Genomic DNA, 26,118 nt, shown 5'->3' with positions numbered 1-26,118 from the left:
AGCGGGCGCGGATTCCTGAAGCGCCACGGAACAGCCGCCTGCAGCAGTCACCGCTAAGACCCAGACTTCCAGACGCTTTAAAACGCTTCCTAGTTCTGGTAATTAAATGAAGCCTGTCCGTTACTGCTTAGGCACGCCGTCAATAATCCGGTTTATTTTAATTTCATGGAGGCGTAGTTTCATTGGCCTGGTGTGTCTTAACATTTACCCGGTTTCCCCTAGAGCCAGGACCCCGCGTCCCCAGTACACAGCTTACCTCATTTGTTGTCAGGAATTGCAGAATATAAGGCATGAAACAATACAGAGATAGGTTTATGTTTTAAATTTCGTATACTGTATCACAAAAGCAAATTTGTGATTGAGGGTTATTTGCTGGTGGCATTACACAAACAATCAACTATTTTGAGCATCAGCTGTCTTCAATGTGAGAGGCAGGGTGGACGAATAGAAGCAGACCTTGTCCTCTAGGATCCCCTGCTAACCGGGGAGGCCAGCGCTTTGAATGCGATTGGCTATCTAATAATGCCAGTCAGCGTGCGATATAGTAAAACACAAACTCTGACAGGAATTCAGGGGAAGAAAAGATCACTGTGGGTTGCAACGGTTAAGGAGAAGCTCACAGAGAAGCTGCCTTTATGCTGAGTCTTCAAGGATGAGGGTTTCTATTCACCTCTATCTCTTCTCACTTTATCCTCCCCAAAAACGTAGGAAAGGAAAGCAGAGAGAGAGGTGTTCTTTCAGATAATCCTGTAATATATTTGCTTTGGAATATGCTCTATGTTGGATTGTTTTTAGTTTTAGCAAATTTGACTTCAGTTGTCTACACGGGAACTTATAGGAAGACAAAGTACTGGAAGTACTGACCAGGTGTAAAAAGTGTTAGTGTCAGTTTTGCCTGAAGCTAGCTTCCATATCCACCTTGGGCACTAGGAGCCGCGCCTGCAGGTGGGTCTCCTTTCCATTTAGGCATAGGATGCACATTGTTTGCACAGAGCTGCTCATGGTTGCCCCTTGTCCATCTTCTCTGTGCTGTAAGCAGTCTTTCATCATCAGGGACTACTCCCTAGATGTTTAAAGGAATCTTCAAACAAATCCCAACCCAAAACTCTGCCAACAAGAAGTGCATTGCAGCTTCCCATCTCTTCCATTGCTACTTTTGGGGCAGAGACTTCCTTTGAATACAAAAGAAGCCATCATTTAGATGTGACCCATAGTTAATGATTAACCACTTCTAAAGCAAATGGTTTGATTTAGGATCAGTGTCCACTAAGCAGACTGGGCACTCCCCTGAGATGGCAGGATGTGAGTCCATGTTTTCATGGTCCATACCTTTTCACTGCTGCCTGCCTTCCCACAGAAAAGGAACCCGAGAAGTGGGCTCTGCCCCTCTCTACCTTCCCAGACCATTCTAATGTCCTCAGGAACACTTAGAAAATGGCAACAATGCTCTGGAAAATGTCCCTGCCACCTAGATGGGAGCTAAAACAGAAATGTGAATGATGAAGGGACTAACGACAGTGCTGAAGACTTTCTGTGGCAGTTCAAAGAGAAAGTTTACTTGGCAGCATAATCTGGAGTGTTCAGGGCAGTAAGGAAGTGACCTTGCAAGTGGGCGCTATGCCACCTGACCAGATGGTCTGGAGCATCAAGGTAGCCAACAGTGCCTTCCTGATTCTGAAGCGGGTTTGATGGACATGCCCATGCACTTGTCATTTGGACGGGTGTGAGCTCCTGCCTGGGGGTCTGGGCAGGCCTCGGTCTCCAAACAGATTAATCACCGGGAGGAGGCGCGAGTCAGGACTGATGTGTCCTGGTGTGTGTATGTGGGGTGGGGAGACTTGGCCACACTACTCACCAGCTGGAGACGTCCTTCCTTCTTTCCTTTTCCCTATTTCTCAAAACATTAAAGGCATAGTGCTCGAGTGTTGGAGAAAACAAGACAAATAAGATACAATACTTCTCCTCAAGGGACTCTCAGTCTAGTTAAAGGAGAGACACATAAATATATAAATGTAATGAAACATGACCACGTATGTAATGTGATGTGTTCTGATGTGTTTTAATAGAAGTGCATATAATAAAATTGAAACACAAAGGGGGTGGTTAGCTGTGGAAGGGGGTGGCTCATAGACAGTTTTCCCTTAAGTTGGGAGATGAAAAAGAATTGATTGTATTTTAGGAAATGTAGGGTAGCGAGAGCAAGGGGCAAACGGAGGAAAGGTCTTTCAGGCAGAGGCCTGCTCGTAAGAAACAGGCAAGGACCATGAGAGCAAGGGGCCCCATGACACAGGCCCTGCCGAAGCCAGCCCGCCCGCACCCCACTTCAATTTTCTCTCAAAATAGAAGGCCAGGTGGCTTCCTAAAGAGAAGCTCAGTGATGGGGCAGGTGAGTGAGAAGAGGTGATGGTATGGAATTATTGCTGTGGGATATAGAAAGGGAGCTATTGAAGGTCAGGTAAAAAGATAAAGTTGGGGCTGGGCGCGGTGGCTCACGCCTGTAATCCCAGCACTCTGGAAAGCTGAGGCAGGCAGATCACAAGGTCAGGAGTTCAAGATCAGTCTGGCTAACACAGTGAAACCCCGTCTTTACTAAAAATGCAAAAAATTAGCCAGGTGTGATGGTGTGCACCTGTAATCCCAGCTACTCCCTTGCGTGAATCCAGGGGTTGGAGGCTGCAGTGATCCAAGATTGTGACATTGCACACCAGCAGCCCGGGCAACAGTGCGAGACTCCGTCTGAAGAAAAAAAAAAAAAAAAAGAGAGAAAGCAGGGCTGAGGGACCTATTTGTAGTGACACCAGTACATATGGTTGAGTTATTTTCTCTAGAGGTGTTTAGTATTGTATTAGTCCATTTTCATGCTGCTGATAAAGACACACTGGAGACTGGGCAATTTACAAAAGAAAGAGGCTTAATTGGATTTGCAGTTCCACGTGGCTGGAGAAGCCTCACAATTATGGCGAAAGGCAAGGAGGAGCAAGTCACATCTTCCATGAATGGCAGCAGGCAAAAAGAGAAATGAACTTGTGTGGGAGAACTCTTCTTTATAAAACCATCAGATCTCATGAGACTTATTCACTATGATGAGAATACAATGGGAAAGACTTGCCCCCATGATTCAATTATCCCTCACCGGGTTCCTCCCATGACACATGGGAATTGTGGGAGTTATAATTCATGATGAGATCTGGGTGAGGACACAGCCAAACCATATCATTCTACCCCTGGCCCCTCCCAAATCTCATATCCTCACATTTCAAAACGAATCATTCCTTCCCAACAGTCCCTCAAAGTCTTAACTCATTTCAGCATTAACTCAGAATTCTACAGTCCACAGTCTCATCCAAAACAAGGCAAGTCCCTTCTGCCTATGAAGTTCCAAAATCAAAAGCAAGTTAGTTACTTCTTAGATACTATGGGAGTACAGGATTGGGTAAATACAGCCATTTCAAATGGGATAAATGGCCAAAACAAAGGGGCTACAGGCCCCATGAAAGGCCGAAATCCAGTGGGGCAGTCAAATCTTAACACTCCAAAATTGATTCAAAAAGTGGGTTCCTATGGTCTTGGGTAGCTCCACTCCTGTGACTTTGCAGGGTAGAGTCTCTCTTCCAGCTACTTTCATGAGCTGGCATTGAGTGTCTGGCTTTTCAAGGTGAATGATGCAAGCTGTTGGTCAGTCTACCATTCTGCGGTCTGGAGGACAGTGGCCCTCTTCTCACAGATCCACTAGGTGGTGCCCAAGTAGGGACTCTGTGTAGGGGCTTTCACCCACATTTCCCTTCCTCACTGACCTAGCAGAGGTTCTCCATGAGGGCCATGCCCCTGAAGCAAACTTCTGCCTGGGCATCTAGGCATTTCCATACATCCTTTGAAATCTAGATGGAGTTTTCCAAACTATAGTTCTTGACTTTTGTGCACTCACAGGCTCAATGTCATGTGGAAGCTGCCAAGGCTTGAGGCTTGCACCCTCTGGAGCCACAGCCTAAGCTCTACATTGGCCCCTTTCAGCCATGCCTGGAGCAGCTGGGATGCAGGGCAGCAAGTCCCTAGACCACACACAACACTGGGACCCTGGTCCCTGGCCTATGAAACTATATTTTCCTTCTAGACCTCTAGGCCTGTGATGGGATGGGCTGCTACAAAGGTGTCTGACATGCCCTGGATACATTTTCCTCATTGTCTTAGGGATTAACATTTGGCTCCTCGTTACTTATGCAAATTTCTGCAGCTGGCTTGAATTTCTCCTCAGAAAATGGGATTTTCTTTTCTAATGCATTGTCTGGCTCTACATCTTCCAAACTTTTATGCTATGCTTCCCTTATGAAACTGAATGCTTTTAACAGCACCCAAGTCACCTCTTGAATGCTTTGCTACTTAGAAATTTTTTTCTGCCAGATATCCTAAGTCATCTCTCTCAAGTTCAAGGTTCCACAAATCTCTAGAACAGGGACAAAATGTCACCAGTCTCTTTGCTAAAACATAACGAGGGTCACCTTTGCTCCAGTTCCCAGTAAGTTCCTCGTCTCCATCTGAGAACACCTCAGTCTGTATTTCATTGTCCATATCATTGGCAGTATTTTGGTCAAAACCTTTCTACAAGTCTCTAGGGAGTTCCAAACTTTCCCACATTTTCCTGTCTTCTTCTGAGCCCTCCAAACTGTTCCAACCTGTGCCTGTTACCCAGTCCCAAAGCTGCTTCCACATTTTCAGGTATCTTTTCAGCAGCCCCACTCTACTGGTACCAATTTACTGTATTAGTTCCTTTTCATGCTGCTAATAAAGACATACCCGAGACTGGGCAATTTACAAAAGAAAGAGGTTTAATTGGACTTACAGTTCCATGTGGCTGGGGAAGCCTCACAATCACGGCGGAAGGCAAAGAAGAGCATGTCTTCCATGGATGGCAGCAGGCCAAAAGAGAAATGAACTTGTGGAGGGGAACTCTTCTTTATAAAACCATCAGATCTTGTGAGACTTATTCACTATCATGAGAACAGCATGGAAAAGACTTACCTCCATGATTCAATTACCTCCCACTGGGTCCCTCCCACAACATGTGGGAATTCAAGATGAGATTTGGGTGGGGACCCAGCCAAGCCATATCAAGTATCCTCAGTAGAGAAGCAGGCAGGAGGTATCGAGGTACATGAAGTGAAAGGAGAAAAGGTTAGGACCTTCACATCCTGGGAAGAGAGTGGTTACAGTGGGAAATCATGGTGTCTAGGTATCTGGGAAGGAAAATGAAGCCAGGAGAGAGACAAACAGCTGTGAGGAGAAGATGGGCTGTACCAGGAGGAAGTAAGAACCAGAAGAAAAAGGCCTGTGGCTCAAGATTGGTCCATCAGAGCCTGTGTTGGTTCTTATAGCTCTTCTACCAAATTACCATCAACTTAGCAGCTTGCAGTACACATGTTTATTCTCTTACAGTTCTGAAAGTCAGGAGTCTAAAATGGATTGAGAGGGCTTGTTCCTGTTGGAGGTTCTAAGGGGGAAATCTCTTTTTTGTCCTTTCCAGCTTCTACAGGCTGCCTGTGTTCTTTGGCTCATGGCACCACATACTCCAACCTCTGCTTCTGTGGTCACATCTCTTTCTCCCACCTTGACCCTCCTGCCTTCTTCTTAAAAGGGCCCTGTGATTACCTTGAGCCCTCCCCAATTATCTGGGAGAATCTTCCCATCTCAAGACCCTTAACTTAGTCTTATCTTTTGTTTCTTTTGCCAAGTAAAACAACATACCCACAGGTTCTGGGTGTCTAGATGTGAACACATTTTGGTGGAAGGGGGGATTGTGTGACCTACTACAGAGCCTACGCACCTAAAGATGAAAATGTTTGTGTGACCTACTACAGAGCCTATGTACCTAAAGATGAAAACATTTTTGTGGCCAGATGAGTTACTGAAGTAGGGTCTGGATAACCCAGGGCTAGGGTTGAGTCTATGTTTTGGAGAAGGATGATCTACATGGCAAGGAAGTCACTAATGTTAGGGTAGAGAGGACCAGGATCTTGGTAGAAATGTTCTCAATAAATCAGAAGAATGACCAGGAAGTTGGAAGGTGATGTAATACGAGGAGTGATATGGTTTGACTCTGTGTCCCCACCCAAATCTCATGTAGCACTGTGATCCTGAGTGTTGGAGGTGGGGCCTGCTGGGAGGTGATTGGATCATGGGGGTGGTTTCTAATGGTTTAGCACCATCACCCTAGTGCTGTTTCGTGATAGAGTTCTCATGGGATCTGGTTGTTTAAAAGTGTATAGTGCCTCCCCCTTTACTCTCCCTCTCTCCTGCTGCCTTGTGAAGACACGCTTGCTTCCCCTTTGCCTTCTGCCATGATTTTAAGTTCCCTGAGGCCTCCCCAGCCATGCCGAACTGTGAGTCAATTAAATCTCTTTTCTTCATAAATTACCCAGTCTCAGGTAGTTCTTTATAGCAATGTGACAACAGACTAATACAAGGAGTAAAGAAAGTATGGTGATACCAAAATAAAAGAAGGAATTTGTGCATAATTTGGGAAAGAATCATCTAAAAGCATCCGTGAAGAACTAGGATATTGCCAGGACAATATCGCCTTAGGCGCAGTGATGGAGAAAAATAGCCACCAGAGGGCAGCAGAAAGTATGGCATCTTAAGGAGAAACTGCATCTCATTTATTCGTTCGTCATTCACATGTCTATCCATTCACCCCAAGAGGATTAAGCCAGATATTGGGAATTCAAAAATGGTCTTTATATAGTTTATCTTCTTAAAGAAGTCACAATCTAATGCAAGAGATGGATATTGACACAATATAAAAAGTTCTATAATCAAAATATGTCAAAATATGGGAAGGCAGAAAATTAGGAACAATTGCACACAAGAGATGACATTTGAGCTGGCCTTAAAGGATGGGTTGAATTTCCCATAAAGACAAGAGTAACAGGTCATACTCAGAATAAAGGAGACATGAGAAATACTGAGTAAACTCCCATACTTGTTTGCTAGGACTCAGAACAAACTACTACAGACTGGGTGGCTTAAACAACAGAAATTTATTTCTCGCAGTTCTGGAGACTGGAAGTCTAAGATCAAGGTATTGGCAGATTTGGTTTCTCCTGAGGCCTCCCTTCTTGCCTAGCAGAAGGCCACCTTTTCACTGTCTTCCTTCTGGGCACACACATCCCTGGTGACTCTTCCTCTTCTTATAGGGACAGAGTCATATTCGATTAAGGCCCACCCATAAGACCTTATTTAATCCTAGTTACCTCTTTACATGCCTATCTCCAAATAGAGCCACATTCTGAGGTGTACTGGCTTCAACATATGAGTTTTGAAGGGACAGAGTTCAGTCCATACTACCTCTTTTCTGTGGGTTATGTGAATAATCTGTGGGTTATGTGAATGGTCATATTTTGATTATGAGGATACTAAAAAGGAAGATAATAATTTTGATAGTTCCCAATATTTTTTTTCATTTCATTCAAAAGTGGAAAAAGCACTGAACTACAAGTTAAGGAGATCCAGGCTTAACTTCCTCGTCTAGCTGTATACAACACTAAATGCTCGAATAGCCCCTCCCTCTGCAGAACAACCAGGCCCTGAATAGGAAACAGTTTTTGATGAGTTAATGGGTTCAGATGAGGACATAAAGTAGGTGAGAAGTCCAAGGTACACTATCCCATCACACTCTAAAAACAAAACTATTAAATAAGTGCAAAATGAAACAGAAAACAACTCTGAGATGAGGGTGGAACCGTCAGTAGTGAGCAGATGAAAGGAGCAGGGTGGCCCCAGGGACAGATCCTTATCAGATCTGTAATTCAGGTTCTGAGCCTTGTTCCAGCAGGAGGAGGTGAAACTGAGCCCCTGACTCCACTTTGAGCCACAATCCTTGAAGGGGTTTGAAGAAGTTCCAGATCAGTGGCATTTCCAAGCTTCTGGAAGACACAGAAGCAAATCCATTCTGGAAGAAAATATTCTCATGATAAGACCATGAAATAAGCACACATTTAATATAGAGTACTATAAACTCTAAATCCAAACCATCAATTATGAGAAGGAAGGCTAACATGAGTGAGAATCAGAAAAAATAAACAACAGATTGAGAACACAAGAACTGTGGATATGAGTATTGTCTGCTGCTTAAGATAGAAGATCCGTGTATGAGCTCAAAAGGAATGGAATACAAGCATGTTCTAGCAATAACAGATTGTCAAAGATGCCCATCCAGTTTCAAAACATAGCCAAATGAAACTTTTATAAATGAAAAATAGGACTACTGAAATAAAATCTTAATGTATGTGTTAAATAGTTGATTATATGTAGCCAAAGAAAAAATTAATAACCTACAGTATTTGTTGAAAAAAATTACTTAGACTATAGCATAGAGAACTAGGGAATTGAATATATGAAAAAAAAATGAAGCGAAATGAATGCTAGAATAAAAATTCTAATATTTATATAATCAAGAGTTCCAGGAAGATAATAAAGAGAATAGAGAATGATACAAATTTAAAGAGATATTGGCAGATAATGTTCTAAAACTGGATGAAAACATAGATTCAGGAAGCATCAATAATATAAAGTAGATCAAAAGGCCAAAAGTTGATTGTTTTAAAAGACCAGCAAAAAAGAAAAAGATTTAGGTTAAATTAATTGAGAATGAAACAGAGATAAATAGTAATTAATATGGAAACTGATAAAGGAGACATAATTATGTATGTAGTAGAGTTAAAGGCATAACTTAATGACAGCAAATTTAAACTCTAAAACAAAATGGAAGAAGTTTTAGAAAAATATAAATTACAAAATAATCTAAGAAGAAATAGGATGTTTGAATAAGTCTATACCTATTGAGAAATTAAGTAACATTTTAAGGTTTCTCTCAAAGCAAATACCAGATAATTTTATAGGCCAATTCTCCCAAACCTATTCCAAATAGAATAGGTCATTCCAAATTTATATAATCTTATATAAACTCCTTAAGATTTTTTAAAAGTACATACTTTGCAACTCACGAATATAGTGTAACCTTGAAATCAAGACTAGACAAGACAGAAAACGAAAGAAAATGTACAGGTTAACCTCTCCCAACAACTTTTTTATCTTCTTTTCTCTTTCTTTCTGTCTGTCTGTCTGCCTGTCTATCTGTCTTTCTGTGTTTCTTTCTTGACAGACTCTTGCTCTGTCACCCAGGCTATATTGCAGTGGCATGATCTCAGCTCGCTGCTGCCTCCTCAACCTCCTAGGCTCAAGTGATCCTCCCACCCCAACCTCCCCAGTAGCTGGGGCTACAAGCACACACTACCATGCCCAGGGACTAATTTTTAAATATTTGATAGAGACGAAGGGGGTCTCCTCATGTTGCCCAGGCTGGCCTCAAACTCCTGGGCTCAAGCAATTCTCCCTCCTCAGCTTCCCAAAGAGCTGGGATTACATGTGTGAGCCACCACGTCCAGCTAGATGCAAACATTTCTTAAAGTATTAGGCAACTAAATCCAGCGGAGTACTTAGGTGAAACCCCGTCTCTACTAAAAATACAAAAAGTTAGCCGGGCGAGGAGGCGCGTGCCTGTAGTCCCAGCTACTCGGGAGGCTGAGGCAGGAGAATGGCGGGAACCCCGGGGGCAGAGCTTGCAGTGAGCTGAGATCCGGCCACTGCACTCCAGCCTGGGTGACAGAGCAAGATTGTCTCAAAAACAAACAAACAAACAAAAAACCAAAAAACAAAAAAACATGAGGGTGGTTTAATATTAAAAATTCTGTAATTGGCCAGGCATGGTGGCTCACGCCGGTAATTCCAGCACTTTGGGAGGCCGAGGTAGGCGGCTTTAGCTCAGGAGTTTGAGACCAGGCTGGGGAACATGGTGAAACCCCGTCTCAACCAAAAATGTAAAAATTAGCCAGGTGTGGTGGCGCATGCCTGTAATCTCAACTACGTGGGAGGCTGAGGTGGAGAATGGCTTGAACCCAGGAGGCAGAGGCTGCAGTGAGCCGAGATCACACCACTGCACTCCAGCCTGGGCGACAGAGCGAGACTCTCTCAAAAACAACAAAACAAAAAACCTCTGGAATCATCACCCGCTACATTAAATGAGAAAATCTTTACGTTGTCTCAGTAGATGTGGTAGAAACGTTTAACAGCATTCAATATTCGTTCATGATTTCAAGGAACAAACAGCTATAGGAAGGCATTTCCTTACCTCAAAATATTATTCTGAATGGGAAACATTAGAAGCATTTCCCCGGTTCAGTTATTTTCTTATATTTAAATATTTTAACAGCTCTATTGAGGTATAATTGACATAAGATAAATTGCAAATACTTAAAGTGCACACTTTGATAAGTTTTGACATAAATATATGCCAATGAAACCATCACCACAATAAAGGTAACTAACACATCCATCATCTTCAGGTTCCTCCTGCTCTCCCAGCATCACCCTGCCCCCTTTCCCAGGCAACTACTGATTTGATTTCTGTCACTTTAGACTAGTTTATCTTTTCCAGAATTTTGCATACATGAAATCACATATAATGTACCTTTTTGTGTCTGACTTCTCTCACCCAGCATACATAATTATTTTAAGGTGCATCCACGTTGTTATATAAATCAGTAGTTTATTTTTTTATGGCTGAGTAGTATTCCATAATATGGGTGTATGATAATGAGTTTATTCTTTACCTGTTGATGAATATTGTCTTGCTTTTTTGTTTTTGTTTATTATGGATAAGGCTGGTGTGAGCATTTCTGTGCAAGCCTTTGAAGATGTCCTTTCATTACTCTTGGGAAAATACAGGTTAAGCATTCCTGACTCAAAAATTCAAAATCTGAAATACTCCCAAATCCAAAACTTTTAAAGTACTGACATGATGCCACAAGTGGAAAATTCCAACGTGACCTCACATGACAGGTCTTAGAGCACAGTCAAACTTTTGTTTTGTGTTTATAATCATTGAAAATATTGTATAAAATTACTTTAGGCTATGTGTATAAGGTGTATATGAAACACAAACGAATTTTGTATTTAGACTTGAATCCTATTCCAAAGATTTCTTATTATGTATATGCAAATATTATTCAAAAATTCAAAAAAATTCAAAATCCGAAACGCTTCTGGTCTCACGCATTTTGAATAAGGGATACTTAACCTGTACCTATCAATAATGTGATAGGGTTGTGTGATAGGCATATGTTGAACTATTTAAGAGGCGGATAACCTGTTTTCTAAGGTAATTATACCATTTTATATTCCCTCCAGGAGTATACGAGGCTCCCAGTTACTCCACAGCCTTTCACATGCTTGGTATGGGACTTTTTTTTGTATGGTCTTTTTTATTTCAAACATTCTAATATGCAATTGTGTGTTTATATGCGTTATTCTAATGAATAACAATGCTGAACATCCTACAATGTGCTTATTGATACCTGTATATATGTATTTTTTATGAAATGTGTGTTACAGTCTTTTGCCTGTTTTTATTGAATTTTTAAAATTTTTGAGTTGTAAAAGTTCTTTTTATATTATAGATGCAGGTGCTTTACCAGTACCTTCTCCCAGCCTATGGCTTGCTTTACATTATCTTTTGAAGAACAAAAGTTCTTAATTTTGAAGAAGCCCAGTTTTTCATGCCTCTTCCCACACCTCTTTGTCACCAACTTTCCAATCATGGTCCACCCAAGTCCCTGACCATCTAGCCTCACCACTGGCCACAGCCTGTGAGTTGGTATATGATTGCACGACTGGCCACTCTCCTTCTGTGATGGTTAATTTTGGTTGTCAACTTGACTGGATGAAGGACTATGTAGAGAATTGGTAATGCATGATTTCTGGGTGTGTGAGTGGTGGTGTTCTCAGAGAAGACTGACATGTGAGTTGGTGAGCTGAGTTGGGAAGGTTCTCTCTCAATGTGGACTGGTACCATCCAATCAGCTGGGGGCTCCAATAGAACAAATCGATGGTTTCTTCTCTCTGCTAGGGCTGGGGTGTACATTTTTCCTCCTGTCCTTGGACATCAGAACTCCAGGCTCTCTGGACTTTGAACTCTAGGACTGACAACAGCACCCGTCACCTCCCAGGTTCTCAGGCATTCATCCTTCTAGGACTGAGAGTTACACCATGGGCTTTCCTGTGTTCTGAGGTTCTTGGACTTGGATTGAGGCACGCTATCAAAGTCCCAGGATCCCCAGCTTGCAGATGAATTCTCATGAAACTTCTCAGTTTCTATAATCACATGAGCCAGTTCTCCAAATAAAGCCCCTCACATATATGTGTATATATGTAATACGTACATAGATATGTGTGTATACATATGGATTTTATCCTATTCATATATAATCATGTCTGGCCACTTTCCTTCTGTGATGGTTAATTTTGGGTGTCAACTCTCTTTATATCCTATTGGTTCTGTCACTCTGGAAAACTCTAATATACCTTCCAAGCAAAATGAACAACTAGGTGCACTGCTTGAGTTCTGTTCCATGGAAAGATGTCCCCTCACCACCATCTTCAGGGGTGTCTCAGAAAGGGGCTCTGGTACTGCAGTTGTCCATTCTGCATGGTGCTTGTATATCAGGCAGAATCGTCTGGAAACCAAGCCTGAGTTTTCTCTTCCTCCATCAGCTGACAATGGGTAACTCCCCATGAGGCCATAAGTATAGGCTGGGAGAAAGAAGGCAGTGTGGCAGGAGAGAAACCAAAGGCATTTGAGCCACTTCTTCATGTAACTTACTTGTACCTTCCACTTCAGGGGTCAATTATGTTTATACCACTGCTATTTGGTAATGGAGTACCACTGTGTACACCCAGTTTTATGGCTTGTTAGTCTGGATAATATTCAGCTCATGATGGGCAACTCAGATTGCAGGTGAATATGGCTAAGCATTCAGTCTCTACTAAGAACCAGTTTCAAGCCAAAAACTGTTCCTCAAAAGGAGACTAGTTGTGTGTATAAGATGGCAGGGCTTTGCTTTAAAATCCTGTCTGAACTGTGATACACCTTTGCTCTAAAATCCTGAGTCAACATTGTGATATGCCAGCCAAAGACTCCAAATAACATCTTTACCTGACACTGACTCCCCAACCACCATTAGATCTGATGGATCACTGGGCCTACCTTGCAGGGCAGTTTTCATGTCAGCCTGGATGTGTCGCAGAGCCTTCTCTTGTCCTAGGCCCCACTAAGAAATAGTAGCTGTTTGGGTGATTCAATAAATGGATTGGAGGAACACATCCATACGAGAAATGTTTTTCTTCTAAATCTAGGGGGTCACTAGGCATTGTGTATAGGATATTTAGGGATATTTTGACATGTGTTACACAACTAGACTCCCAGAAATTTCAAGGATACAGAAGACATCTGAATTTTTATCAGATTTATTTCTCATCCTCTGACATACAAATGTGTTTTAGCAATTAATCCACAGTAGCTGCCACTTCTAACTTACTAGATCCAATCAACATAATATAATCAAGCCATCACTGTAATGGACCTGAGCAATATCTCAGTGAAAGGAAAACTGATCAAGATCTCTGTGTACTAAATTGTGACATAGGACTGGAAAGGTGATAACACTCCTGAAATAAGACAGTGAAGGTGTATTGCAAGTTGAAAGTAAATGACTGCTAGTGGTCTTTAGTAACAGGTATGGAGAAAAAAACATTTTCCAGCTTAACAATTGTATACCAGGTGTCAGGGTTTATGTCAATTTGTTCAAGCAATGAAATAACATCTGGAATAGCAAGTGCAATTGGAATCACCACCTGGTTGAGTTTATAATAACCCACTGCATTCTCCAAGATCTGTCGGTTTCAACTTTCCAAATAGAAGAGTGGGACTGTGGTGAACATCACCCCCCAGCCCCCAAACTCAAGTCCTTGGAGTGGCACCAATCTCTGAAATCCTTCAAGGGATGTGGTATTGCTTTTGTTTTACTATTTTCCCAGGGATTCTGCATGTTGCTGAGATGTCCATACCAAGTATGCATTCCCGAACTGCAGAAATAACTACAGTGTGGACCCATGGTGAGATGTACCTTAGCTAAAACTTCATTGATTACCTCATCTCCATAAGACTCTACACTGATTGATGAGCCACAGTGACATTTTGGGTCTCCTGGAATTAGTGACAGTTTAGAGCCAGTGTTTAGTAATCTTCCAAAAGTCTGATCATTTCCTTTTCCCCAGTGCACAGTTACCTTGGTAAAACTGGGTCAAATTTGGGAATTGATTGAGGGGCCATAACTCTGTTCTGGTGATTGAAGTTAGACTTCTCTTCACTTGATATAGAACTCTTCCGCTTAATTTAGTAGACCGCCCATCTATTTCATTTTATTTTTAAGGACAACAATCAGCTAGTGATACCATAGGTCTCTGTGAGTTAGACTATTCTGATTGCTGCTTTTACTCTGCTATCCATAATGGTAGCCACATGGACCTCATTTTTGGTGATTAAGTGCCACCACTTGGCCCCTCTACCCTGTGAGCCAGTTCTTTCTGGATCTTGCAATCTCTTACATTGCATGTAAGTATCCTGCCTCCGAGGTAGTGGTTCCTACTGTTATTTCTGGGCTGCAGAGAAGAGTGACTACAGACCTTGTGAAAGATGCCAGGGCTACCTTCACAATTTATTTCTCATAGCTGTGGTGAAAGGCATGCCCCATGGACCTTCCCAGGGTGGGTAAGCAGGCCTTATTTGATAAATGCACTCTGACATTCTAATCTCCCCAAGCCTTTGGATACCTTCCTGTACCATATAACAAGGAAGAAGTTCTTCACTTAGTGTTAGCCCACTTTTGGCTCATGCTTCAGCCAATCAACCAAACAAACATTTAGAGCCTTTTCTAACCCCTTGAGCTATAGTTTTGAATCTAGATTCTGCTCAGAGAGCCCATATCAATAAATTTGTCCTGATGCAACTTTATGTTCCCTTTACTATTTTCCCACATGTTTAGTATTCATTCACACATGTATTCTGCAGGTTTCTGTGTGTATTAATTTAAAACACATCCACTTCATTTGGAGTGTAGCATACCACCTCACGGGTCACACCTTGCACTGCACCGTTTGAGGCCTGCTGGGACTTGAATCTAGCCAAAGGCCTAGAAGCAAAGAAGAGTGGTGGGACGGTTCTGAGGAGAGTCAGCAGTGTCTTACAAGGCAATTACCTGGGGAGGACGTTAAGCTCCCTCAGGAAAAGCAGGGCTAACCTCCTTATACAAAGGTGGGAGGGCTGCTGCTTCTATTGGCAAAGGAGATTCAGGGGAATTTAAGGGTCAGATATCCCCAGCTTCATGGGCCTGTTAGGAACCAGGCTGCACAGCAGAAGGTGAGTGGGAGGCAAACCAATAAGAAGCTTCGCATCTGTATTTATAGCCGCTCCCCATTGCTTATATTACTGCCTGAGCTCCACCTCCTGTCACTGGCATTAGATTCTCACAGGGTGTGAACCCTATTGTGAACTGCTCATGCAAGGAATCCAGGTTGAGCACTTCCTTTTTTTAGGACTTAAAATGATGTAATGAGATTTTAAAGAGAATGCTCAAAATTTTGTTAACTTCTACCCAGTCCAGATTAATTAAATTTAGAGGTGCTTTAGAGACAATTTTAAAATAATTTTTTTCTTTTATTATACTTTAAGTTCTGGGCAATGTACGGAGTTTGGTACATATATACTTGTGCCATGTTGGTGTGCTGCACCATCAACTCAAATCCAGCACCCATCAGCACAAATCATTCGTCGGTGCATAGCTCCCGGTGCCATCCCTCCTCCCTCCCCCCCTCCCATAATAGGCCCCAGTGTGCCAGTGTTCCCCTTCCAGAGTCCAAGTAATCTCATTTGTTCAGTTCCCACCTATGAGTGAGACATGCTTGGTGTTTGGACTTTCTGTTCTTGTGATGATTTGCTGGGGAGATGATGGTTTCCAGCTGCATCCCATGTCCCCTACACCACAAAGGGACCTGCAGACTCATCCTTTTTTATGGCTCCATTAGAGTATTCCATGGTGCATATGTGCCACATTTTTTTATTAATCCAGTCTGTCACTGATGGACGTTGGGTTTGATTTAAGCCTTTGCTGTTAGCCAGATAGTGCATATTAAACATCGTGTGCATGTGTCTTTATAGCAGCATGATTGATAATCAGCGCAGACATGCCCAGTAGCCAGTATGAAGCTGGGTCATCTCTCGATAGTTCAGATCTAAATAAGATGATTTATAATCTAACAATTCTTCTCTATCCATTCCATTGAACAAACTATCGGTTTTTGATTTGCATTTCTCGTGGGTGTTGGCTTGAATGTCCTCTTTTGAGGAAATGTCTGTTCATATGCTTTGCCGCACTCTTTGTTGATGCGTTGTTTGCTTTCCTAGTAAATTTGTTTGGGTCAGTTTGTAGGTTCTGGATATTACTTTTATCAGATGAGTAGATTGCAAAAATGTTCTGCCATTCTGTAGGTTGCTGTTCGCTCTGAGCTGGCGTTTCTTTTGCTGTACAGAAATCTTTAGTTTAATTAGATCCATTTATCAGTTTTGGCTTTTTGTTGCTCTTCACTCTTGGTGTTTTTAGACATGAAGTCCTTGCCCATGCCTATGTCCTAAATGGTATTACCTAGGTTTTCTTCTAGAGGTTTTATGGTTCCTAGGTCTGAACATTTAAAGTCCTCCTAATCCATCTTGAGATTAATTTTTTCGTATGAGGGTAAGGAAGGATCCAGTTTCCAGCTTCTATAGTTATGGTGCCCAGCACCATTTATTAAAGAGAGTCCTTTCCCATTTTCTTATTTTATCAGGTTTACATAAGATGGTGTAAGATGTAGTGTGTATTATTTCTAGGGGGCTCTATTTCTGTTCCATTGAGTCTATATCTCTCTGTTTTGGGTACCAGTACACCATGCTGTTTTAGTTACTGTAGCCTTGTAGTATAGTTTAGAGTCAGGTGACGTGATGCCTCCAGCTTTGTTCTTTTTGGCTTGGGATTGTCTTGCAGTAATGGGCTTTTTTTTGGTTCCTGTATGAACCTTAAAGCCGGATTTTCCAGTTATAGAAGTCGTTGGTAAAACTTGATGGGAATGGCATTGAATCCATAGAGTTACCTTGGGCGAGTATATTGCATTTTTACTTGCGATAAATTGATTCTTCCTATCCATAAGCGTAGTATGTTCTTCCATTTGTTTATTGTCCTCTTTTTATTTCACTCAGGCAGTGGTTTGTAGTTCTCTCCTTGAAGGGTCCGCACATCCCTTGTAAGTTGGATTCCTAGGTATTTTATTCTCTTTGGAAGCAATTGTGAATGGAAGTTCATTCATGGTTGGCTCTCTTTCCTGTTACTGGTATAAGGGTAGCATTGATTTTGCATTGATTTTGTATCCTGAGACTTTGCTGGTGCTTATCGTGGGAGTTTTAGGCTGGAACATTAGAGGTTTTCTAAATGTAATCATGGTCATCACAGAGGCAGGACAATTTACCTTCTTCTTTTCCTAACTGAATACCTTTTCTTTCTCTTGCCTCATTGCCTATAGCCAGGGCTAGCTTACTATGTTGAATAGGAGTCGTGAGAGGGCATCCTATCTTGATGCCAGTTTCCAGAGGGAATCGTCCAGTTTTTGCTATTCCAGTATGATATTGGCTGTAGGTTTTATCTAAATAACTCTTGCTAGAAGTTTTGAGATCGTTCCATCAATGCGAGATTTATTAGGAGTTTATCATGAAGGGCTGTTAGATTTTGTAGAAAGACCTTTTCTGCATCTATTGAAGGATAATCATATGGTTTTATCTTTGGTTCTGTTTATATGCTGGATTCGTTTATTATTGGTTGTATGTCAAATAGCCTTACATCCGAGGGATGCAAACCCTTGATCATAGTGGATAAAGCTTTTTGATGTATATGGATTGGTTGCCAGTATTATTTTATTGAGGGATTTTTGTAGTGTTCATCAGGGATGTTAAGTTAAATTCTCTCTTTTTTCATTAATATCTCTACTGGGCTTTGAGGTATCAGGACGATATTGGCCTCATAAAATGAGTTAAGGAGGATTTCCCTCTTTCTATTGAGTTAGGAATGGTTCCAGAGGATGGTACCAGCTCCTCCTTGTGCCTCCTGAAGGTAGAGGGTGTGACATGAATCCTGTCTGAGTCCTGGGACTGCACTTTTTGGTTGGTGGGCTATTAATTATTGCCTCAGTTTCAAGAATTACTGCTATTGGTCTATTCAAGGGATTCAACTTCTTCCACAGTTTAGTCTTGGGAGGTAAAGCGTCCAGGAAATTATCCAAATTTCTTCTAGGTTTCCTAGTTTATTTGCACTCCTAGAGGTGTTTGTAGTATTCTCTGATGGTAGTTTGTATTTTCTGGGGTTGATTGTAGGTGATATCCGCGCATCATTTTTTTATAAATCAGCCCAGTTCTTCACTCCTCTTGCACAAACTAGCTTTATTAGTCTTGCTAGTGGTCTGTATCAGTTTTGTTGATCTTTTGAGAAGAGCCAGCTCCTGGATTCATTTGATTTTTTGGAGGGTTTTGTGTCTCCTATCTCCTTCAGTTCTGCTCCTGATCTTAGTTATTTCTTACTTACATTCCTGCTGCTTTGAATGTGTTTTGCTCTTGGCCTCTAGTTCTTTTAATTGTAGAGTGTTAGGGTGTCAATTTAAGATCTTTCCATAGCTCTCTTGTGGGCATTTTAGTGCTTTCTCAGATTTCCCTCTACACACTGCTTTAAATGTGTATCCCAGGATTCTGGTATGTTATTATCTTTGTTCTTATTTGGTTTCCAAAGAACATCTTTATTTCTACCTTCATTTGTTGTGTACCCAGTAGTCATTTTAGGAGCAGGTTGTTCCAGTTTCCATGTAGTTGGAGCGGTTTTGAGTTAGGTTTCTTAGTCTGGGTTCTAGTTTGATTTGCTGTAGTCTGAGACAGTTTGTTATAATTTCTGTTCTTTTCCATTTTGCTTTGGGAATTGCTTTACTTCCAACTATATGGTCAATTTTGGAATAGGGTCACGTGTATTTGCTGAAGAATGTATATTTCTGTTGATTAAGGGGTGGAGAGTTCTGTAGATGTCTGTGGAGTCCACTTGGTGCAGAGTTGATTTCAATTCCTGGATGTCTTGTGCTTTCTTTCTCTTTGATCTATCCTAATGGTATTGACCCAGTGGGAATTATTTCCAAGAAGTCTCCCATTATTATTGTATGGGAGTCTAAGTCTCTTGTAAGTCTCTAAGGACTTGCTTTGCTTGAATCCTAGGTGCTCCTGTGTGGTAGGCACATATATATTCCAGGATAGTTAGCTCTTCCATATTGAATTAGTCCCTTTACCATTATTATAGTAAGCTATTTAACTGTCTGTTTGATCTTTGATGGTTTTAAAGTCTGTTTTATCAGAGACTAGGTTACAGCCTGCTTTTTGTTCTCCATTTGTAGGTAGATCTTCCTCCATCCCTTTATTTTGAGCTGTGTGTGTCTCTACAGGTGGGATGGAGTCTCCTGAATACAGTAAACTGATGGAGGTCTTGACTCTTTATCCAGTTGCCAGTCCTGTCTTTTTTTAGTTGGACCATTTTAGATCATTTACATTTAAAGTTAATATTGTTATATATGAACTTGATCCTGTCATTTATGATATTAGCTGGTTGTTTGCTCGTTAATTGAGTGCAGTTTCTTACCCTAGCCTCGATGGTCTTTACATTTTGGCATGTTTTGCAATGGCTGTTACCATTGTTCCTTTTTCATGTTTTCAGGTGCTTCCTTCAGGATCTCTTGTAGGAGGCAGGCCTGGTGGTGACAAAATCTCAGCGCTTGCTTGTCTGTAAGTTTTATTTCTCCTTCCTTATGAGAGCTTGGATTGGGCTGGATGTAAGAATTCTGGGTTGAAAATTCTTTTTCTTCCAGAATGTTGAATGTGGCCCCCACTCTCTTCTGGCAGGTTTCTGCGAGGAGATCTGCTGTTGCGTCAGTGGGCTTCCCTTTGTGGGTAGCCGACCTTTCTCTCTGGCTGCCCTTAGCTTATTTTTTCCTTCATTTCAGCTTTGGGTGAATCTGACAATTTAATATGTATCTTGGAGCTCTTCTCAAGAATTATCTTTGTAATTGTTCCCTGTATTTCCTGAATTTTGAATGTTGGCCTGCCTTACTAGGTTGGGAAGTTCTCTGGATGATATCCTGAAAGAGTGTTTTCCAACTTGGTTCCATTTTCCCCCTCACTTTCCAGGCATACCAATCAGTAGATTTGGTCTTTTCACGCAATCCCATATTTCTTGGAGGCACCTTGCTCGTTTCTTTTTCCTTTTTTCTCTAGACTTCTCCGCCCCATTTCATTCATTTGATCTTCAATCGTTGATACTCTTTCTTCCAGTTGATCAAAATTCGGTTACTGGAAACATGCATTTGTCATATAGTTCTTGTGTCATGGTTTTTATCTCTGTCAGTTCGTTTATGGCCTTCTCTGTATTGATTATTCTAGTTATCCATTCTTCCATTCTTTTTTCAAGATTTTTAGTTTCTTTGTGCTGGGTACGTAATTCCTCCTTTAGCTCTGAGAAGTTTGATCGACTGAAGCCTTTTCTCAACTCATCAAAGTCATTCTCCGTCCGGCTTTGATCCATTGCTGGCAATGAGCTGCGTTCCTTTGGAGGGGGAGATGCGCTCTGATTTTTTTTAATTTCCAGCTTTTCTGCCCTGCTTTTCCCCATCTTTGTGGTTTTATCTGCCTTTGGTCTTTGATGCTGGTGACGTACTGATGGGGTTTTGGTGTGGGTGTCCTTTCTGTTTGTTAGTTTTCCTTCTAACAGTCAGGACCCTCAGCTGTAGCTCTGATGGAGATTGCCTGAGGTCCACTCCAGACCCTGTTTGCCTGGGTATCAGCAGCAGAGGCTGCAGAAGATAGAATATTGCTGAACAGCGAATGCTGCTGTCTGATTCTTGCTCTGGAAGCTTCGTCTCAGGGGTGTACCCCACCGTGTGAGGTGTGAGGTGTCGGTCTGCACCTAGTGGGGGATGTCTCCCAATTAGGCTACTCAGGGGTCAGGGACCCACGTGAGCAGGCAGTCTGTCTGTTCTCAGATCTCAACCTCCGTGCTGGGAGATCCACTGCTCCCTTCAAAGCTGTCAGACAACTGTCAGACTCCACCCAGAGGTGGAGTCCACAGAGACAGGCAGGCCTCCTTGAGCTGTGGCGGGCTCCACCCAATTTGAGCTTCCCGGCAGCTTTGTATACTTACTTAAGCCTCAGCAATGGTGGGCACCCCTCCCCCAGCCTCACTGCTGCCTTGCAGTTAGATCTCAGACTGCTGTGCTAGCAATGAGGGGGGCTCCGTGGGCGTGGGACCCTCTGGGCCAGGTGTGGGATATAATCTCCTGGTGTGCCCTTTGCTAAGACCCTTGGTAAAGCACAGTAGTAGGGTGGGAGTTACCAGATTTTCCAGGTGTTGTGTGTCTCAGTTTCCCTTGGCTAGGAAAAGGGATTCCCTTCCCCCTTGAGCTTCCCAGGTGAGGCGATGCCTTGCCCTGCTTTAGCTCTTGCTGGTCGGGCTGCACCAGCTGATCAGCACCAATTGCCCTGCACTTCCCAGTGAGATGAACTCAGTACCTCAGTTGGAAATGCAGAAATCACCCGTCTTCTGTGTCGCTGGCACTGGGAGCTGGAGGCTGGAGCTATTCCTATTCGGCCATCTTGCTCCCGACCGAGCACTTCTTATGAGAATCTAACTAATGCCTGATGATCTGTCACTGTCTCCAGTCATCCCCAATGGGACTGTCTGCTTTCAGGAAAACAAGCTCAGGGCTCCACTGATTCTGCATTATGGTAAGTTGTGTAATTACTTCATTATATATCACAATGTAATAATAACAAAAATGAAGAGCCTAATTAAGGTAATGCACTTGAATCATCCCCAAACCATCCCATCCTAAGGGTCCATGGAAAAACTGTCTTCCACAAAACTGGTTTCTGGTGCCAAAAATGTTGGGGACCGCTGACATTGACACTTCAAGTTCATTTATGCTGAGCTTGAGCTGAGAATTTGGAGCCCTGGGATTAAGCTCATCCTTTTCCTTACAGTTAGGAGCAAACAACTAGTTTCATTATACTAGTTAGCTTAACTAAAATGTTCTAAGGACCAAATATTAGGTTGGTGCAAAAGTAATCTTGGTTTTAATACATGGTCCCACAGAATCTTGCCTTTTATTATAGGTGTGTGATTCGAGGTGTCCAATGGTAGTATTTTGCATTTTGCATCTGTCTGTTGCCACATCATGGCATGGACTATCTGCGCCCTCCTTCCATGGGAGAGCCTTTAAATAGTGTTGGGTAAGACAACCAACTCCAGAAGCCCTAGGAACAATTCAGAAAACTCACCATTAAGATTTCTTTCATGTAGAGCCACTCACTCTTGATACTAAGATATATATGAGTCAGGGTTCTCCACAGAAACAGAACCAAAAGTTGTGTTAAAGCAGTAACGCTGTGCACTGGTTCCTGGCCTGCAGTTTCTACTGCTTGCACGAATCTGGTGAGACAGAACACTCAACACAACAAGCCCAGTGAAGCAGCTTTATCACTCATCGGTAGGCAGCATGAAACCACAGAAGCTTAGGATTTATGGTATGCTGCTCTCCCATGCCTCAGGAAAGCTGCCCAGAAGATGGAATATTTTCTGTGTGTGCTCAGCTTTGCACCACAGCTAAGGGACCCTGGAAAGCAGTCTACTCTGGGTTTTATACCCTGGGGCCCACATGGGTTTCATATCTTGGAGGCAACATTAGTTGCTGGGCTAAATCACTGCAGGGAAAGAAACAGCCCAGGCTGTTCTGGCAAGTTCTGTTTTAGCTCATGATCTTGCATTCTCAACACACTTGAAAGTCATTCTTGATAACAACAAGCAAAAAAGGGGAAGAGAACTGGGTAGGTCAAAGGCCTCCAGGAAATGAAGGATGTAAGTATGTATGTATGTGCACACATACATAATACTATATACATAACATTACTGTCCTGTTTTATATATGTATATATATTACTGTCCTGTTTATATATATAAAATATTACTGTTCTGTCATATATATAATATATAAACATGTTTTTGTATATACGCATATATAAACATATATATGTCTTATTATATATATGAAACAGGACAGTAATATTATGTATAAAATATTACTTTTATAAATAACAAATATATAAAATACCTATAGATATATAAAATTGATGTGTGTGTGTGTATGTATATATATGTATCTGAGATAGAGTCTCACAATGTCGCCCGGGATGGAGTGCAGTGATGGTATCACAGCTCACTGCAACCTCCACCTGCTGGCCTCAAGTAATCCTGCCTCCCATCTCAGCCTCTTGAGTAGCTGAGACTAAAGAAGCTGATACATATTTTTACATATATATTATCTGTTTACCTGTCTAGAGATTTATTTAAAGAAATATGTCACAGAGTTGTGGGGCTGGCAAGTTTGAAATCTGCAGGGCAGGCCTTAGGTAGGAGTTGATGCTGCAGTCTTGAGGCAGAATTTCTTCTTCTCCAGAAAACCTTTCAAAGTTCCTAAGGTCTTTCAAGACTATGGATGAGATGCAACTGTATCAAGGGTAGTCTCCTTTGTTTAAAGTCAGTTGATTGTAGATGCTACCTGCATCTACAAAATACCTTCACAGTGACACCTAGGTTAGTGTTTGATTAAATAACCGAGTGCTATAACCTAGCCAAATTGATGCATAAAACTAACCATAACATCATTAAATACTTTTTCTACATCTATTGAGATAATCATATGGTCTCTTAATATGGTGAATTACATTGATTAATGTTGTAATGCAAATCCCACCTTGGATTCTTGGGATAAGGCTTTTAAATATCCTTTTTAAATATATTACTAGATTGGACAAAATTTAAATAATTTTCTTCTGTTTGTGTTTATGAGGGATAGCTACATTCTCATTATGTGTGTGTGAGTGTACCTCATCTTGTGTATACACACATACACACACGTTCCTTGACTTAAGATATGGGATTATGTCCCAATAAAACCATCATAAATTGAAAATATGAAGTCAAAAGTGTATGGTTTTTTTGTTTGTTTGTTTTTGAGACGGAGTCTTGCTCTGTCGCCCAGGCTAGAGTGCAGTGGCATGATCTCGGCTCACTGCAAGCTCCGCCTCCCAGGTTCACACCGTTCTCCTGCCTCAACCTCCCCAGTAGCTTGGACTACAGGTGCCTGCCACCATGCCCGGCTAATTTTTTGTATTTTTAGTAGAGACGGAGTTTCACTGTGTTAGCCAGGATGGTCTCGATCTCCTGACCTTGTGATCTGCCCACCTCAGCCTTGTGCTGGGATTACAGGCGTGAGCCACTGCACCTGGCCCCAAAAGTGTATTTTCAATGTGATGCTTTCAAGTTATGGTTGGTTTATCTGGACATAACCCCATCATAGGCTGGCACCATTGTAAAGTAAAAAAAATGGTAAGTTGAATCATTGTAAGTTGAAGACCAATTGTATATGTATGTGTGTGTGTGTGCGTGTGTGTGTGTGTGTGTGTTTTATTTTTTTCTTGTAATTTCTTTGGTTTGGAAATCAAAGTAATGCTGTCCTTATAGAGTGAGTTGAGAAGAAGTCCCTCATTTTCAATTTTCTGCCATTATTCTTTTTGGTGCCCTGCTCCAAAATTGCCTAATGGTATTCCTTTCAAATTGTGTTCCAGCTTTTTTTCTTGATTAGTGTTAGAATGTTATGCAGTGTTCCATGTATTTACTCTTAACATATTTGTGTTAATATATCTAAGGTGGGTTTTTATAGGTAGTTCATGGTTAGTTCTTGCTTTTTTTAATCCAATATGTCAACCTCTGCCTTTTAATTATGATGTTTAGACCGCTAACATTTATTATAATCATATATAAGGAGTTTAAATCTTCCATCTTGCTATTTATTTTTCAGTTTTTCCATCTACACTTTGTTTTCTGTTTCATTTTCTTGGATTGTGAGCATTTTAATTATACCAAATTGTCTCCTTTGTTGCTTCATTTGCTATAATTTATTAGTGTGTTTTTAGAGTTTATAATATATATATTTAACTTAATAACATCTATCATGTAATGTCATACCACTTTACATATAGTTTAAGAGAATTATAACAGTATATATCAATTTCTCTATTTTTGGCTATTGTAATGTTGTTGTTCTACATTTAATGTCAGCATATCTTCTGAGCTCTAGAATATATTTATTATTATTTTCTGCTTTAAAGAGATTCAATTAATAAAATAGATTTTATATTTTTCCATGTGGTTACCATGTCTAGAAGCTCTTAATTTCTTTGTGTGGATCCACATTTCTTTCTGATATAATTTTCTTTCTGCCTAAAGGACTTCCTGAACATTTTTAATAGCTCAGCTCTGTTGGAAATAAAAAATTTTACCTTTTGTATGTCTGAAAAAGTCTTTACCTGTGAAATATATATTTTCTGTCTATAGACTTCTAGATTGAAATTTTTTTCTCTTAGTACTTTAAAGATATTGCTTCACATTCTTCTGGTTTTCATTTTTTTCTGACTAGAAATCTGCTATCATCCTTAGCTTCATTACTCTGTATAAAATATGTTTTAAGATTTTTTCTTGAATTTGGTTTATAGTAATTTGATTATAATGTGGCTTTATATAGTTTTCTTCATGTTTCTTGTGCTTGGGGTTTATTAAGCTTCTTGGATCTGAGATTTTAGAGTTTTTATCAGATTTGCAATTTTTTGACCATTATTATTCAACTCTTTTTCTGTCCCCTAAATTTTCTCCTTCAGAAACTCCAAAAGATGTGTGTATGAGCCCCTTGACATTGCCACACGGCTCATTGATACTCTGTCTATGTTCATCCTTCTGTCAGTGCTTAGCACTATTTGCTTTGTTCTGTGGTGGGCAGGTGGACACAAACCTATCCCCAACAACTGAGGGAGCTGAGAGGTCAAAGGAAGAGGCTGACAAATCCAGCTTCTCAAAAAGAAACATTCAATAGGGACTTACAAACAAAAACTAGGTCTCAGACAGCGGGGAGTTGGTGAGTCCCCACACCCACTCTGAAGAAAGTCTTTTTTGGCCGGGCGCAGTGGCTCACACCTGTAATCCCAGCACTTTGGGAGGCCGAGGCAGGCTGATCACG

At 41.3% G+C, this 26,118-nt stretch overlaps 1 protein-coding gene across 2 annotated transcripts in view; it reads left to right on the top strand.

Moving 5' to 3' along the window:
• Positions 1–12: 12 nt before the first annotated feature.
• NTM (neurotrimin) overlaps positions 13–26,118 on the top strand; it is a 1,410,016-nt gene continuing 1,383,910 nt past the window's right edge. For both annotated transcript variants that reach the window (XM_017949126.3, XM_017949125.3), the window contains exon 1: positions 13–98. The gene's annotated coding sequence lies outside the window, so the exon portion shown is untranslated. The remainder of the gene's footprint in view (positions 99–26,118) is intronic.

The sequence above is a fragment of the Papio anubis genome, chromosome 12 (genome assembly GCF_008728515.1).
Source record: "Papio anubis isolate 15944 chromosome 12, Panubis1.0, whole genome shotgun sequence".
NCBI classification, from domain to species: domain Eukaryota; kingdom Metazoa; phylum Chordata; class Mammalia; order Primates; family Cercopithecidae; genus Papio; species Papio anubis.
Note: the sequence above shows the minus strand (reverse complement) of the source record. Positions and strands in the feature narration are given on the sequence as shown.